The following is a 9,366-nucleotide window of genomic DNA, read 5'->3' as shown; positions in this document are numbered from 1 at the left end:
AGGACAAGAAGGAAAAAATGGAATTATCAACTGGAATAGAAGGGGAATCAGAACTGAAAAACCAGCAAACAGAAGATAACAAGGAGGAGACACTATTAAAATTCATAAGAATTGGGAAATTAAAACAGGGGGAAAACACTTTAAAAGATTTAAAAAAGAAATGGGAGGAACAAGAAGAGGCTTGGGGGAAATGATAGGATTTAGAACAGAAAGCTCTCAAATTAAACAGTGGGGAAAGACAGGGCAAGGAGGAAAAATTAAATTATGGATTCAGAATATAAACCTCGAAGTAGATGGAATGAAAGACTTAAGAGGAAAACAGGGGAGACAAGTTTAAAAAAAGGTAGGATTAAAGGAAGGGATGTGGATAAGAGATAATGGTTAAGGGGAGAAAAAGAGTTATAGATATGTCACGATTATATGGTAATAATTGTATTAATATTAGAATGATATGGTTGAATGATATTATTAAAAGTGCATCAAATATGACTATTGTGTAGGTGAAAATAGATATATTTATGTGTCTTAAATAAATTTTAAAATATATAGAAAGGAAGAGTTAGAGAATGGGAATATGAATGATAAAACAGAGTATCATGTCCTTGAATATAATAATATGGAGGGAGAAAAAAAAAAGAAAAATATTAGTGGAAGTTTAGAATGGAAGGGTGTAAAGCAAGGTGTCACAAAATCAAATAAGTTAGGAAAAGAAATATGAAAAATAGACACAAAGAATGAAAATAGTGGTAAGCTTGAAATGTGAGGATGTAAGAAATTGATACTTAGACGGTATGCTGTTTGATTAATGAAGTGAAGTTAGTATTAAAAGAATAATATTGCAGTTGTACATATATACAGGTGAAACTCGAAAAATTAGAATATCGTGCAAAAGTTCATTTATTCCAGTAATGCAACTTAAAAGGTGAAACTAATATATGAGATAGACTCATTACATGCAAAGCGAGATAGTTCAAGCCTTGATTTGTCATACTTTTGATGATTATGGCTTACAGCTCATGAAAACCCCAAATTCACAATCTCAGAAAATTAGAATATTACATGAAATCAATAAAACAAGGATTGTACATAGAACAATATCGGACCTCTGAAAAGTATAAGCATGCATATGTACTCAATACTTGGTTTGGCTCCCTTTTGCATCAATTACTGCCTCAATGCGGCGTGGCATGGATGCTATCAGCCTGTGGCACTGCTGAGGTGTTATGGAAGACCAGGATGCTTCAATAACGGCCTTCAGCTCTTCTGCATTGTTCGGTCTCATGTCTCTCATCTTTCTCTTGGCAATGCCCCATAGATTCTCTATAGGGTTCAGGTCAGGCGAGTTTGCTGGCCAATCAAGCACAGTAATCCCATGGTCATTGAACCAGGTTTTGGTACTTTTGGCAGTGTGGGCAGGTGCCAAGTCCTGCTGGAAAATGAAGTCAGCATCCCCATAAAGCTCGTCTGCGGAAGGAAGCATGAAGTGCTCCAAAATCTCCTGGTAGACAGCTGTGTTGACCCTGGACTTAATGAAGCACAGTGGACCAACACCAGCAGATGACATGGCTCCCCAAATCAACACAGACTGTGGAAACTTCACACTGGACTTCAAGCATCTTGCAGTGTGTGCCTTTCCATTCTTCCTCCAGACTCTGGGTCCTTGGTTTCCAAATGAGATGCAAAAGTTGCTCTCATCAGAAAAGAGGACTTTGGACCACTGAGCAACAGACCAGTTCTTTTTGTCTTTAGCCCAGGTAAGACGCTTCTGACGTTGTTTGTTGTTCAGGAGTGGCTTGACAAGAGGAATACGACATTTGAAGCCCATGTCCAGGATCCGTCTGTGTGTGGTGGCTCTTGATGCACTGACTCCAGCCTCTGTCCACTCCTTGTGAAAGTCCCCAACACTTTTGAATGGCCTTTTCCTGACAATCCTCTCCAGGCTGCGGTCATCCCTGCTGCTTGTGCACCTTTTTCTTCCACACTTTTCCCTTCCACATAACTTTCTATTAATGTGCTTTGATACAGCACTTTGGGAACATCCAACTTCTTTTGCAATTACCTTTTGAGGCTTTCCCTCCTTATGGAGGGTGTCAATGATGGTTTTCTGCACAACTGTCAGTTCAGCAGTCTTTCCCATGATTGTGATTCCTACTGAACCAGACTGAGAGACCATTTAAAGGCTCAGAAACCCTTTGCAGGTGTTATGGCTTAATTAGCTGATTAGAGTGGGACACTTTGAGCCTAGAATATTGAACCTTTTCACAATATTCTAATTTTCTGAGATTGTGAATTTGGGGTTTTCATGAGCTGTAAGCCATAATCATCAAAATTATGACAAATCAAGGCTTGAACTATCTCGCTTTGCATGTAATGAGTCTATCTCATATATTAGTTTCACTTTTTAAGTTGCATTACTGGAATAAATGAACTTTTGCACGATATTCTAATTTTTTGAGTTTCACCTGTATATATGTACAACTGCAATATTATTCTTTTAATACTAACTTCACTTCATTAATCAAACAGCATACCGTCTAAGTATCAATTTCTTACATCCTCACATTTCAAGCTTACCACTATTTTCATTCTTTGTGTCTATTTTTCATATTTCTTTTCCTAACTTATTTGATTTTGTGACACCTTGCTTTACACCCTTCCATTCTAAACTCCCTCAATAGACATATTGATATACCACCGGCATACCAGGCTTTACGGCACCAGGAAAGACTTAAGGAGGACCGATCACTAAGACTGAATGGAGATCGGGGACAAATCTCCTCCTTTAGGCATGGAGAGTGGCCCAATGAAGGTGTGATAAACCCTGATAGAGGGCAAGAGAGTAGGTTAGGGAAACAGCAGAATGAGGAAGATGGGGGGGGGGGGGGTAAGGAAGAACAACGCAGACCCATCACAAGATCATGGGTAAAACAAATGGGTTTAGAGGAGGCAACGTGTGTGCCTAAAAGGGAAAGGCATAACAATGAGGGAGAGAGAGCCGGGAGAAATACCTTCAAAGCAATGCCTGATAACCCTGCGTTACCCCCCAGGGAGAGAAAGAGGCAACACACAATGGGGAAGGAGGCAGGGGAAAGTGCATTGTCATCAGTCAGCATGACTAAGGCAGAAAAAAAGATAATTACAGGGGGAAGGCAAGGGTGTGGGCCTGTTACACGCGCAATGACTAAATTGATCAGCATCACATAAAAGCAAGCAGCTCCTCAATGGGGATTTTATACTCTGACGAAGTCGGTAGGGGCCGACGAAAGCTTAGCACAAGTTTTAAAATAAAAAAATTTAAACTTTTAAACGTTCCGGAGATCGTGATGTCTATCGCCTCTTATATATACATATATACAGGTCTTTGGTTATTCGGGTTTTCTCCCATGTAAAATTGGAAGTGTCTTGGCAACGTTTCGACGAAGTCTCATTCGTCATCTTCAGGCTGGTGTTTTCGGCTTCGTGCTTCTAGGAGCAATGTGTCTGATCGCAGCTGTTTCTTCCTTTTAACTGCCAGTGGGGGTGTGAACTGATTGGGTGGGAGCTTGGCTGTGTTCTGATTGGGTGGAGGTGTGTTCTGATTGGTTGGGGGTTTGGCTGTGCGCTGATTGGATGGGGGGTTGGCTGTGCTCTGATTGGCTGGGTGTGTGTTCTGTTTAGGTGGGGGCTTGGTTGTGCTCGGGTTAGTCTGAGTAGCAGGGGGATTTGAGCTGGTGAGCTGTGTTGCTGTTGTTTGGCTTCGTGTTCGTGGCCGTGCCACCTCTTCATGGTGGGTGTCAGTCTGCTTCATGTATGGATTGGAGGGGTTTAAAGTGGCTAATGATGCAGCTGTGGTCTGGCTTCTGGTCCATGGTCGTGCCTCATCATCAGTGTGGGTTTGAGTCTGCTTTCTGCGTGGATGTGTTGTGGTTACATCCTGTGTGGCTCTCGTGAGTGTGGGTCTGGTGTCATTTTTTGTGTTAGGGACTCGTTTGTCAATAAGGGCGGGTTTCCAAATGGCTGGTAGGCGGGAGGTATCATCTCGTTTATTCATGCTGTGTGGACGTTTTTCTATCTTGATGGCTTCTCTGATTATTCTGTTGTTAAAGTGTTCAGTTTTGGCGATAGTTCTGGTCTTTTTAAAGTCAATATCATGTCCTGTGGCTTGTGTTCTTGTGTTCTTCAATGCATGCACTTATTCTTCTGTTGGTTTGTCCGATGTATGTGGTGGGGCAGGCGGTGCATGGGATTTCATATACTCCTTGATTTTCTAACTCAATTTTGTCTTTGGGGTTTCTTAGGATGGTGGATATTTTTCGATTTGTGCAGAATGCTGTCTTGATGTTGTGTTTGTGGAGGATCTTGCTGATTCTGTCTGTGGTGCCTTTTATGTATGGGAGGAGGGCTTTGCCGTTTTCTTGTTCTCTGTCTTGGATTTTAGAAATCTTCCCTGAGCTGGGAAGCCCTCCTCGTTCTCATTCTTCCCAATCCCTTCCCACTCCCGGATCCTTCTCCCCCCCACTTCTTTTTGCTTGAAACTCCTTTCAGGGTGGGAGGGAAAGCCAAATAAAAATGGGAAGGAGGCAAGGACAGAAAATGGTGCATGGAGGAGGGCATTTTTCAGCTGCTTTCTGGGACTGAAAAGTTGAGGGGACCCAAGGAAGCAGCAACCGGCAGGAACTAAGACACCCCTCCCCGCTCCCACCCCCCACCATCCCGCGCTACCTTCTTTTTCTCTCCCTGCCCCCACTCTTCTCTCTCCCAGGAAGAAGAGGACTAACCTTAAAAAAAAAAAAAGCTCTGCTGCTGAGCAGAGAAAGCAGTAGCTGGGAAGGATGTTGCTACAGAGTTAAAACAACAAAAAAATTACCCTTCCCCTGTTCCTACCCTCCCTCTTTTTCTCCCCACCAGTTTCTTTTAGCTTTGGCTCCGGTGCCAAAAGAGAGAATTCTCTCTTTTTTTGTAAAGTTTTATTTATTTTTTAAACACACACACACACACAAACAAACATACAATACATCTTTTCTGAACAGAATATTGGCCCAGTCTTAAATTTGTACAGATTTTTGTTCATCTTTAACACAATTTTATATGTTCAATTTTTATCATAGCATTTATTCTCTCTAATTTTAAGAAACCAATATTACCCTTCATCTTAATTTCTCATCCTAATATAATTCAATTTTTCTTTTCCCTCCCTAAAATTTGAACCCTTAAATTTAAATTCACACAACATAGTGCAATCCACAATTATTTCCTTAAATTCTCTTATTCTAATTGTTAAATTGGGCAATTGATGAGGCAGAAGCAAGGTAGTGCGTGACAACAGCTCTTTAATATAGTGTGAACTTCAGCAAAGGTTACAGGAACACAGCTCCCTTTATATACCTTGCTGGCCAGAGAGCTGACCAATCACAATTGACCCATTGTATTTCAGATCTCCTGCCAAAACTATAAACATAACACTAATCACAAATGATTCTTTTATCAACTATTCCAAATAACACAATTCAACATATTAGTAGAAACCAATTAAGTATATATCTTAACCCAGATATTCCAACTACTACAATTTCATATAAACTTCTTGTTTCTGAGTCTTATTTCAATTCTTAAACATCCCTACATTTTGTCATTTCTTCATATTGACTTAAATAATTCATTATTACCATTCTATTACTTCATCAATTATTTATATTCTTATCTCTTCTTTTAAAAATAATCCATTTATCATAATTTCACTAATTAAGAATATTCAATAAAAAAATCAATCTTAATCCAATACCCCTAAATTTAAATTCATACAACATAATACAATTCCCAATTATTTCCTTAAATTCTCTTGTCAACATATTTATAAAAACCAATTAAATATATCTAATTAATTCATAATCCAATATCATTTCAGCTTTCTTTTCTTTTTTAAATTCCAAATATGTAATTAAGAATATTCCAGTTATTACAATCCTCTTCATTAGTTAAAAGTATTCCAATTGTTACATTCATCATACATCCATATAGTTTAAAATTACTTCATTAATAGCACAATTTCATATTTTCTCTAGTATTCATTTCATTTACCCCATATTCCTCTTCCCTTTCTTTCTCCCTTTCTATCTTTATATTTTATTTTTTTTCTTTTTCTTTCCCCTTCTTTTCTTTTGTACTTTAAAATCCTGAACTCTCTTTTCCCTTTTTCTTATCTTTCCACTGTTAATCCCAGTATAATCATTTTGTTTTTTAAGATCATAAACTCTTCTATTTTGCTGTGTCTTTCCCATTATTTCCCATCCCCTTTCCCTTTTTCTTATTTTCCCACTGATAATCCCAGTGCAATCATTTAAGTTTTTTATGTTCTTTCTATTCCACCCTCTTTTCCTTCTTTGTTTCTTTCCCCTTTTTCTATTTCTTCCATTGTTAATCCCAATGTAAATTTTTAAAGTTCTCCTTTTTATTATTACTACCCACATAATCATTTAGTTTTCCATTATCAATCTCCTTGTCTTTGTCTTCTTCTTTATTGTCAGTCTCTTTTTCTTGCCTTTCATTAATTATTTCTTTGTCAGCTTGAATATGTCCTAAATCAATTTTTTGATCATCAAGTTTCGATTTTCCATGCAATGTTGTGGTCATTTCCCTTATTTCCATTTTCAATAATAAGTACATCGTTTTCATCATTTCCTTAAGTTCCTGCACCATTTTGTTCTTTCTAGGTTGATATTATTCCAATTGAAGTTACGTTGTGTCAGAGGAAAAGCCTCTGAGCATTTTGCTGCAACTAATTGATTGTTAAATTTGCATGGTTTGAATCAACCAATCAGAGCACAGCTTCCTGGCTCTGAGTTTCCTGTGCTTCCAACGGCCAGTTGGCTAGTATATAAGTAGCAGCAGCAGCAGAGCCACAGCAGAGCTGCTACAGAGCTGAAGCAAGCAGAGAGCTGAGAGATCCTCAGAGAGAGCCTCTCACGTAAGACTCTCTGAGAGACGCTGAGAGACAGAGAGAGAGCAGCTGTGAGCAGAGACAGCTGAGAGCAGCCGAAAGCCTCCAGAGCTGAAGTCACTGCAAAGAGCTGAATCATTGCCTTGCTCCTGAGGAGACTTGCAGGAGAAGACTGGCAAGAAACACAGAGAACCTCCCATATTTTGGGATGCAGGCTAGAGCAAATGGACTTTGCTAAGAGGAGAATCTTTTAGGCTGTTGATGCCTTTTTGTAGGTTTGTTTTTATGTGTTTTTTGTATTATTAAACTATTTACCTTTTTAAGACTCCTCTCTCAACTTGCATGCTTTTGTGCGTTTGTGTGCGTATCGGGCCACGGTTCATTCGAACCCAGAACCTCCTTCACACGTTGTAATCCTCTTTTTTTAATCCTCAAAATCAAAACACTTGTGAGCAAACAAAGCCTCCTTAAAAATTCTCACATGCTGTTATCCCTTTCAAAGTCCAAGTTTTTTTTTCCAAAACAAAGATTCAGTGTTGTAGTATTTTTTTTCTCCTGAAGATGGCTCTCTACAATCCACAATTGCAATCAACAATCTAGAAAAGCATCTATTTTGTTTACAATCCACTTTAACAGTCTTTATTTATTTAATTTTTCCTCTTCTTCTTTTCCACCTTTATATGCACCAAATCAATTTAAAGTTCAGTCCAGATTTGTATAGTCCAAATTCCACATTAGATTCCAATTCAGTTTAAATTTAAAATCTTTAACTGGTCCTTTCTATTACGGGTTTTTCTTCATTCTTTAATCTTCCTCCCTTTAAAATTCTCAAATTAAAAAAGGATCTTTTCCGGTTCTTTTTTTATTATTGCAAAAAGTTTTTTTATTTTTTTCCAAACATACAAATGACATCCTTTCGGAACAGAGCTTTGATCTGGTCATCACTTTGTTCAATTTTTAACAAAATCTTTAACAAAATTTTATCTATACTATTTTGCCATAGCACTTATTTCTAAATCTTATATCACATATTCAACTAATACCATCTTAAAAAAATTAACACATATTTACTTAATCAAAACAATTACCCTTCTATTAACCCACCTTAATTCTTAATTAATAACTCATAATACAATTCTTACCCTAAATCCTCACTATTAACAATACAATTCAAACATATTTATATATCATTATGCTCATTAAATCTTTATTCCATTATTACTTTATCAAATTTAAATCTTATCTTTTTAATTTTAGAAATATAGCAATTTAACATTTAAACATAGTTCTTAGTTCAAATAATGCTTTTTAACACAATTTCCCAATTATCCTAAATTCTATCTATCAAACCATACCATTTATATAACACCAATGAAGTAATTTTTGTTTATAAATCATAATCATATATTGTTTCAGTTTTCTTTTTCACTTAGGTAGTAAATGCTCAAATTATCACAATTGTTACACATACTTAAACAATTTCCCAATTATTATAGCTATCAATTTTCTAATTTAACCTTTTCTTTTTTTCTTTTCTTTTTTTAAATATACTTTATTAGATTTTTCCATTATAAAAGAAAATATACAATCTATTTCCTTCAGAGGTACAGTGTTTATACAATTTACGGAATCATACGTTAAATAAACTACATCCTTAGCTGTACAATATTCTATGCAATATAGCTCGTATTTCGGGTGTATAACAAGTCATATCCTTAACCTTTTCTTTTATCCTTCTGCTGTTAATCCCAATGTACAAAATACATCTTTATTCCACTGTTAATCCCAGCATAATCATCTTTATTTTTCTCACTGCTAATCTCAGTGTAATCTTTATTCACTGTTAATCCCAGTGCAATCATCTTTATCCACTGTTAATCCCAGTGTAATCATCTTTATTTTTCTCACTGTTAATCCCAGTGTAATCATCTTTATTCACTGTTAATCCCAGTGTAATCATCTTTATTTTTCTCACTGTTAATCCCAGTGTAATCATCTTTATTCCACTGTTAATCCCAGTGTAATCATCTTTATTTTTCTCACTGTTAATCCCAGGGTAATCATCTTTATTTTTCTCACTGCTAATCCCAGTGTAATCATCTTTATTCACTGTTAATCCCAGTGTAATCATCTTTATTTTTCTCACTGTTAATCCCAACATAATCATCTTCTACTTTTATAGTTATATTATTAAAAATATTCAAATTATAACAATTGTTATAGGTATTTAACCAATATCCCAGTTATTATAACCATCACTTTCCTCAAGTAGTATCTTTTAACATCTTAATAAAAAATTAAGATGCTATATTTCTTTTAATGTAATCTATTTTCCATATATTTTAGCTTCAATCTCTATTTCATTTCTAAGTATCTGTAACAATTCTTCTCATATTTGTTTATCTCAATATAGTCATTTTATAAATCCAGGTCCTGGACTTCTTTAAATT

Source organism: Pituophis catenifer, unplaced genomic scaffold (genome assembly GCF_029215685.1).
Source record: "Pituophis catenifer annectens isolate HBS135680 unplaced genomic scaffold, rPitCat1.0.hap2 SCAF_5, whole genome shotgun sequence".
NCBI classification, from domain to species: Eukaryota; Metazoa; Chordata; class Lepidosauria; order Squamata; family Colubridae; genus Pituophis; species Pituophis catenifer.
This window is presented reverse-complemented; position numbering follows the sequence as displayed.